This window comes from Amblyomma maculatum, chromosome 5 (assembly GCF_055883805.1).
Source record: "Amblyomma maculatum isolate TAMU_Amacu chromosome 5, ASM5588380v1, whole genome shotgun sequence".
NCBI lineage: Eukaryota > Metazoa > Arthropoda > Arachnida > Ixodida > Ixodidae > Amblyomma > Amblyomma maculatum.
The window spans coordinates 78,795,257-78,802,839 of record NC_139348.1 but is presented as its reverse complement, the minus strand read 5'-3'; the positions used below and the strand labels follow the sequence as shown (position 1 = coordinate 78,802,839).

The following is a 7,583-nucleotide window of genomic DNA, read 5'->3' as shown; positions in this document are numbered from 1 at the left end:
AGTAGCAGGCTCATTGCAGAGTTTACCAAAGAAAGCTTTTCACTACAGTAGAGACTGTGTATTTTGCAGCAAAATTTTTTTCGGAAGCTTTCTTGAAAACAAACTTGTCATTCTTTGTTGTGGCCTGTTGACAGATGTTCTTTTTATTTTCAAATTTTGTTTTTGTACAATAGTGACCTTACACTGAAGTGACTATTTTTGCATTTCAGGACGACGTCTGTATACCACAACTGAGCCACCTGCAAGAGAGAGGACGGGAGATAGTGTCCGCAAGGACATGAAACTTGCCTTGGACCTACAGACACCAGTCAATGGTCTAAAAGGACCATCACCTTTCTGGCCTCTGAAGTACCTCGACCTTGTATCTTGTTACACGGTCGAGTACATGCATTGTGTGCTGTTGGGCGTTACCAGGCAGTTCACCGACTACTGGTTCGACTCATCGAGCTGCCGTGAGAAGTTCTACATAGGTAAGCATTTGTTCATGATCTCAATTAGATTTTGTGTTTTTCAGATGACGTAACATTCTGTAGTGAACTATGTTGCTTCCTCCAAAAGTGTACCTAATGTAACAATTTTACACTACTCAGTACATATAGCCGGGCTTCTTAGTGTGTAATGAAGAAAAGTGCAAGAGCAAAAGGTACGAACACTGACAAAGTGAGGGGATTGAACGAGCACTATATACTGATGTAGTTATCATCAATTGCATATCAATGACACGTCAGTGGTGCTAAGTGGGAGTGAATTCTTCTCAGTTAGATTTTGCTTACAAACACTTCATCCTAGGTCATCCCCTACCTCTTCCATGTCCGTACTTGGTGCTACTGTATCTTTCGTAAACTTACATATGTGTACTAACTGTGCAGGGCGACCAAGTACTGTGAATGCACTGAACAAGCGGCTCACTGCTATAAGACCACCACACCATGTCACACGTCTGCCTCGCTCAATCCAAGAGAGGCACTTTTGGAAAGCGCACGAATGGCGAAACTGGCTTCTTTTCTACTGTGTGCCACGTTGCCTACACACCCTCCCTGCTCAGTACCTGAGGCACTTTGGCCTTCTCTGTGAGGCAATTTTCATCCTTCTGCAGGAGCAACTTTCATCTGTTGCCATCAGTTACGCAGGTGAGTTCAAGCATTTTGTGTCTGGAGCATGGTAATTTCATTCTATATGGTGATGACAAGGCTATGTGTGCAGATCAGATTAAAGTAGCATATGTGCCAAGTATTGGTGTCAAGATTCCTTTTTAATGATGCATTTAAAGCATTACATAGGTCACTACATGGTTGGCTAGCTTAAAATAAATAATCACATTTCTTCTCTCATGCTTATTACGTTTCAACATCCGAAAGCTTTTCTGGCTATCACTTCAAAGGTCAGTATAGTTCATGTGAGGCTTGGAAAAACTGCAGTACATATATTCGATGCTGCTTCATTCATTGTAATTGTGGCTCTGGCTTTAATATTGCTGGGAACTAAGATGACAGAGTAATTATATAACAATCTTTTCATGCCTCACAACCATTACTTGGTTGTTGAAACAAACAGTATAAAAGAAGTTCAGTTATGAAAATAAATAGCGGTCATTGATGTATACCAAGAGGTGCTCCATATATACTAGTGCCTCATGCATCATTGCAAAAAAAAAAGATATTTTTTAATAGCATGCCTGGCAATTGTACTTTGTGTTTTCGAAGAAATAATTTGAACAGTGAAAAGCACAGGGTGCTAACCATTACCTTCCCTTTAATCACTTAAAGGGAAGGTAATGGTTAGCACCCTGTGCCTTTCACTGTTAAAATTATTTCTTCGCAGGTACTGGTAACATCAAGGGGTCTCTCAGGATTCCTACACTGTCGTTCACCAGACTGTCTGAGGCATCAGTCTTTCGGATGGCCATGGGGGGTTGCCCAAGGCTGAGTAGAATCTTGTGTCTCAGGTTGGCTTTGGCATCTGCAATAGGATGGGCACATGGGTCACCCTATCCCTGTCCACCGTTAACGCCAACACTCAGTCCACTAATGAGTGGCGAAGAGCTAAAGCATATGACCCCCCCCCCATTTGCTTTCGGTCCTTCCTCACTTTCATACTGCACTTTTGCAATGTACCCCATCTAAAAAGAGCAAGATATGATCATTGTGATTAGAGCGAGAGTGAAGTATTAGCTTTGCAGCACGCAGAACGCAAGCGCAGTTATTAACAATCAGAGGAGGAGGTAAGAATTAATTGAGTAGTCCGAGTCTCTGGCATGTAAAGCCATTTATCTTCTTCTAAATTGGAGAAGAAGCAGTGGAACAATTTGAGAGATGTAGGACGATAGTGATGGTGGTGGTGGGAAGTGATTTTCCTTCTTTTCTCATCTAATTGTTCCAGTTGCAATTTTTCGATGCTGCCACCGCCACAAGATGGAGGAATTGACAGGAAACCAGTAAAAACTCTTCTCCAATTCCTAAGCATGTAACTTTCCTGCACTTTTTTTGAACATCATTAACATTGAACATTTGATTAATTGTAGCCAAAAAAAAACCTTTGGCCGTCTTGCCCAAAGCTAGCCGGGGAACAAAAAGGATATGCCAGCTGCCTCTATATTTTGTACAGCAAGTACCTCCCCTGCAGGATTTCTCCATCCCATTCTTTGTACCCAACTTCAAACTTGAAGCCTTGGGAGCCCAATTGCATATTGCCAGAGTACAGGGGGGTACTTCAAGAAAGTGGATACCATAAAAAGCTTTCTGTATTTTTTACTTGGTCATCTTTTTTTTTTAAATGAGTTGTGTGCTTGTTTTTTTATTTTGTGTTCTTACAGAAGTAAACATAGCAATATATCCACGTAGTATGTTGAGGCTTACCATCGAGAAACCTGAGCAGTACAAGTGAGCATGATGCTTTCACAATATGCACGTGTCTAGTGGGATATGTGAAAGGAAGACCAAATTGGGCCAGTTTTGAGTGCTCAACATTTTGGCTGAATGGTCATTACCTTTGCGATCATAAGTTCACTTTTGTTAGGTATAAAATAGCACTCTTACTTTTTTTATTTCAGATCGCCTCCTGCAACGGTTTGTAAGCCGGGCTGCATCATTGTATGGGGAGCGTTGCATGAGCTTCAATGTGCACCAGCTCTTCCACTTACCCCGAGCAGCCCGGAACTTCGGACCCCTGTGGGCCCATTCTGCATTTGGCTTTGAGAGTGGGAATGGCCACATAGTTAAGTTAGTTACGGCAGCAAATGGTGTGCCCAACCAAATCTTGGAGCGCATAATAATGTCCCAGGAACTACACCTCCTGCTTTCTTTGGATGTTATTCCACCAAGGAGCATGCAGCTGTGCCGCAGTTTTCTTAGCTATCCCAATGTGGAAAAGGCCCATTATGTGCAAGGTGCCTGCATGCTTGGTGCACCAAAAGATGTGCCAGTGCTCCTTCCAGCTGAGAGAGCTGCTCTGGAGTTGTTTTTGAGCAGCGTACCTCAAGTACAAGAATATTTTCGCTTTGTATATCAAGGAACTGTGATGCATAGCCGGGAATATAGGAGGGGAATCAAAAGTGACAGCAGTGTTATTGAATCGTATGAGGAAGAATTTTTTTATAAAGAGAATTTTCGAGGTGGTCAATGTCGGATGCCCAAGCAGTGGCAAAATTGTATTGCTGTGTGGCAAACTTGTTTGTGAGGAATGCGAGTTAAATTTGCCAGGCCACATAATAAAGTGCTTTTTTTTCTCTAGAATGCCCATTGGTGGCACTTGACCTGAGTATGGTAGCTAAGCCCTGCATTCTTGTGACCTTTAGCAACGAGGAAAATTATATCTGCAGAATCCCAAACCTCATTGAACGGGACTAGGCGGGCATTGTTTGGAAGTTGAGTGCGACTTCAAGAACGGAATGCTATGTATCAATGATGCAGTGAAAGCTGTTTTAAGGAGAGTTTGCACAAATAATGCACAGAATTTCTTACAAAAAAAAAAACAAGGTGTTTCAAGAAAATGTTTGTGAGTTACAATTTTGTGTATCACATTTATCTATTTGCACATTTTTCTCCAAAATGGCTTTTTGTACAATGCAGATATTAAGAGTGCAGAAGGGCTTATTTTTTTTTATAGACTTGGGACTAGAGTAACAAGCCTGGACAAAAATTCACATGTTCTAGATTGTTTTTTTTTTGCTCAGTCAATTCACAATTCACTACGTTAAAGAGAAAAAATTACATAAAATATAGCTTTTATGTTGGCTTATAAGTCAGAGGAAAACGTTCAAACGGGCAAAGAAGCTCTTTTTGTAACAGTTTCATGAATACTATATTTCGGCAAACTTTCATATAATATATCTTTCATTATGCCATTGATATAATGGCATATTTTGTTTTTACTAGATCCCACTCAGTGCCCAGTGCATGGCAAATGCCACTCCCACGTCTTTCCGGTTTAGGTCCAGTGCCAGCTGCAGCCATCTTACTGACGTCTTAATCTCACCTGTCCCCCTGGTTCTTTAGAAACCCATACTATGCTTGCTTTCTTTTCAAATCCTCTTAAACGGTCATCAGTTGCCTTTGTGTTATGCCTGGCTAAAGCGCATTTATGCTTGATCCCACCTATAATGTCATCTCGTCTGATTTGGTTGATCGAATTTAACGTCCCAATGCGACTCAAACATGCTATAGTGGAGGGCTGAGGGAATCTCAACCACCTCTGGTTCTTTATTGTGCACTGATATTGCATAGCACATGGGCACCTAGCCTTTCACTTCCACCAAAAAGCTGCTGCCATGGTCGGGATTGGACCTCGCATCCTTGGAGACAGCAGTTGAGTGCCTTAACCACACGACCAATGTGGCAGAGCATCATACACTTGTGTTTTTTTTTCCCTGACATGCGCCACTGTGCTGTGTTCCTTTTTTTTTACTTTATTTTACATAGGTCTGTGCTGTCCTCACATTAACATCAGCCTTTTTCGATAGCCTGCACATTTCTTTCTGTAGTTCAACCTTGGCAAAATACAGCTGCTGTGTGCTGTCCTTTTGAAGGATACTGCAATCTTCTATTCATGATGTAGGAGTACCTGCCAAATGCATTCCACCCCATTCTTATGCTTCAGTATTGCACACTCATGACCCAGATCTGTTGTTGGTGTCTGTCCTAAGTACATTTGTTTTTTTTTTGTTGCAGTGCTTTGCTGCATATCATGAACTGTTGTCCTCTTCCCAGTGCTGTTTACCATTACTGTATATTTCATGTTGTTTTGTAGAACCCTCATTCTGCTTTTCCTGTCTGCATATGTGGATATGCTTTGGTATCATGGTATATGTGGTATGTCTCGAAGCTGCACATTGGATATGACAGAGATTGTAGCGGAGAGTTCCATATGAATTGAGAATTGATCACCTGCATTTTATTCTTCAATGCGCACTGACAGCACACAGCTATGGTACAGTCATGTTTACATTTTTCCATATCCAAGCTCCACAGCCACGAAGCAATAGGTATGGTGGCACCTGCTATTCTGTGTGATCTCAGAATTCAAACATTTGTTTCGTATATCCTGCTATTAAGGTACACTGTAATGGCTGATCACTTCGGACATATAATCAAGCATTGGGCTCCCTAGAAGATGCTATATGTTATCTGCAACAGCTTGCTAAATGAGCTTTGCCGACTGACCGCAAAATTGAGCTAACTACACTGCATTTAATCTAGCTCTGCTGCTTTGTGATGAGCCTGTAAAATTTACTACTTGTTTTAGTGTAACAGGCCATTTATGTCACAGCACAGCACATGTCACTGACCTAGCTTTTGTAGTGTTCTTTTGAACTTAACGACTTAAACCAAGTGCTGCCACTTGTAGAGTAAAACCCATCCTGATGCCGCCCTGTTTCTAAGCTAAGTGTTGGGCCATTTTTGCTGTTTAACACATTGCATACTGCAGAGTTGATAAGAAGGTAGACGTTGGAATCTAAGATGAAACAGGATGGCGGACATACTAGCTACCCTCACGGGATCAGTCAGACAGAGATGCTACAATTGTACTATGTGAGACCCGACGAAAGAAGAGAGAAGGGGTATCAGGCTTGGTGTCTCCTTGCAGTTCCTCCTGCCTGATGGAGGCACTGTATTTATGGCTACCCTGTTGTGTCCAATAGCAATGGAGTGGTCAGGATGGAATTGCCAAGGCTTACCCTGTAGCAGCTGTTAATTCCCAGCAGGGTTTTCAGCCTATTCTTCATGGCATTGTGAATGTGTATCAGCCCATATTTTCAGTTGCCATGTGCAGCAGCTCGTCAGGACTGGGGACGTGGAATCTGGCTTCAAAACATTGCAAAAATTCAACTCTATATAGGCTGCATTCTTTCGTTATTTTCTATTCAGATGGTACCCACAGCACCTGACATCATTACAGGGGGGGGGGGGGTTACAGCTTGGAAGGAAATACATTTTTATTAACACAACACATTTGCACCTCTGTTGAACAGTTCCATTCTGAGATTGATTTAACAAAGAAGGATCTCACTCTGTATAAAACTTCAACAATTTTGTCATGTTTATGCAGTGTCTAGTACTTTTAATTGAACATCATTGAGCCATAGTAGTGAATTAATCGATATGCTACTTAAAATATGGTCTCATTTCATGCTGTCATATTTTAATTATATACTTCTAATATTTTACACTGATGTGTTGTAAATAAACTGTTCCGGAAATGTATGTCCCGTACATAGCTTTGAAAAAAACAAATACAGTGCAGCATCAGAGTGGCATATATGCTCATGATATATATCATGCTGTTATAGGGTGAAATGGTGTGATGCATGGAATTTAGTATCCCAAAGGTGCAGTTACTTATCCATGCAGTGGAGGGATCAGTTTTTATCCCCTGAAAACATTTAGTTATGAACTCAAGTGTTACTAATGTTTTTGGGTACGTGTACCACTGTTTTAGTTGCACGTTTTTTTTATGTTCGCATTTCATTCTTTGCATTTTCTGTTATCGTGTTCGGTTTCATTCTTACCCTGTTTTGGATCAACAATATGCTCTTTTCATGTATTTGATTGTACCGCGTCCAATGTACCGTAGTAGTAGATTATTATTTCTGTATGCTTTTTATATGTCCCCCTCATCCAATGCTCTTCGATGCCTTTGATTGCACAAATAAATTAAAATAAAAAATGAGCCATGTGAAAGACACAGGGTGAAATGTAATGCATATGAATCTGTACCAGACATATATGCAAAATATTCATATGAGCTATAATGTGATGCAATATGAGGTCATATGAGCCATATTATCATTCGTATCAGTGGCTTGAGAGACACATATGAGTCCATATGAGGGACATGAGGGACACGTTTCAGCTCATACGAGGTCCATATTACCTTAAACGAGGCACATATCTGCTGAAATGAGACACATAAGTGCTGATACGTGTCTTATATGAGACACATAAGGGCTGATATGTGTTTCATATTGGCCTCATATCATTTCATATGAGCCTATATGAGACACATAAACTTTCATATGAAACACATATGTATCCATATGAGATTTTTCGATAGGCATTGCAGCAAACAAGTGTGAGCACTTAGTCTTG

At 40.9% G+C, this 7,583-nt stretch overlaps 1 pseudogene; it reads left to right on the top strand.

Annotated features, from left to right (window-relative positions):
• Nucleotides 1–213: 213 nt before the first annotated feature.
• On the top strand, nucleotides 214–3,941 carry LOC146188550 (uncharacterized; annotated as a pseudogene).
• Nucleotides 3,942–7,583: the final 3,642 nt, after the last annotated feature.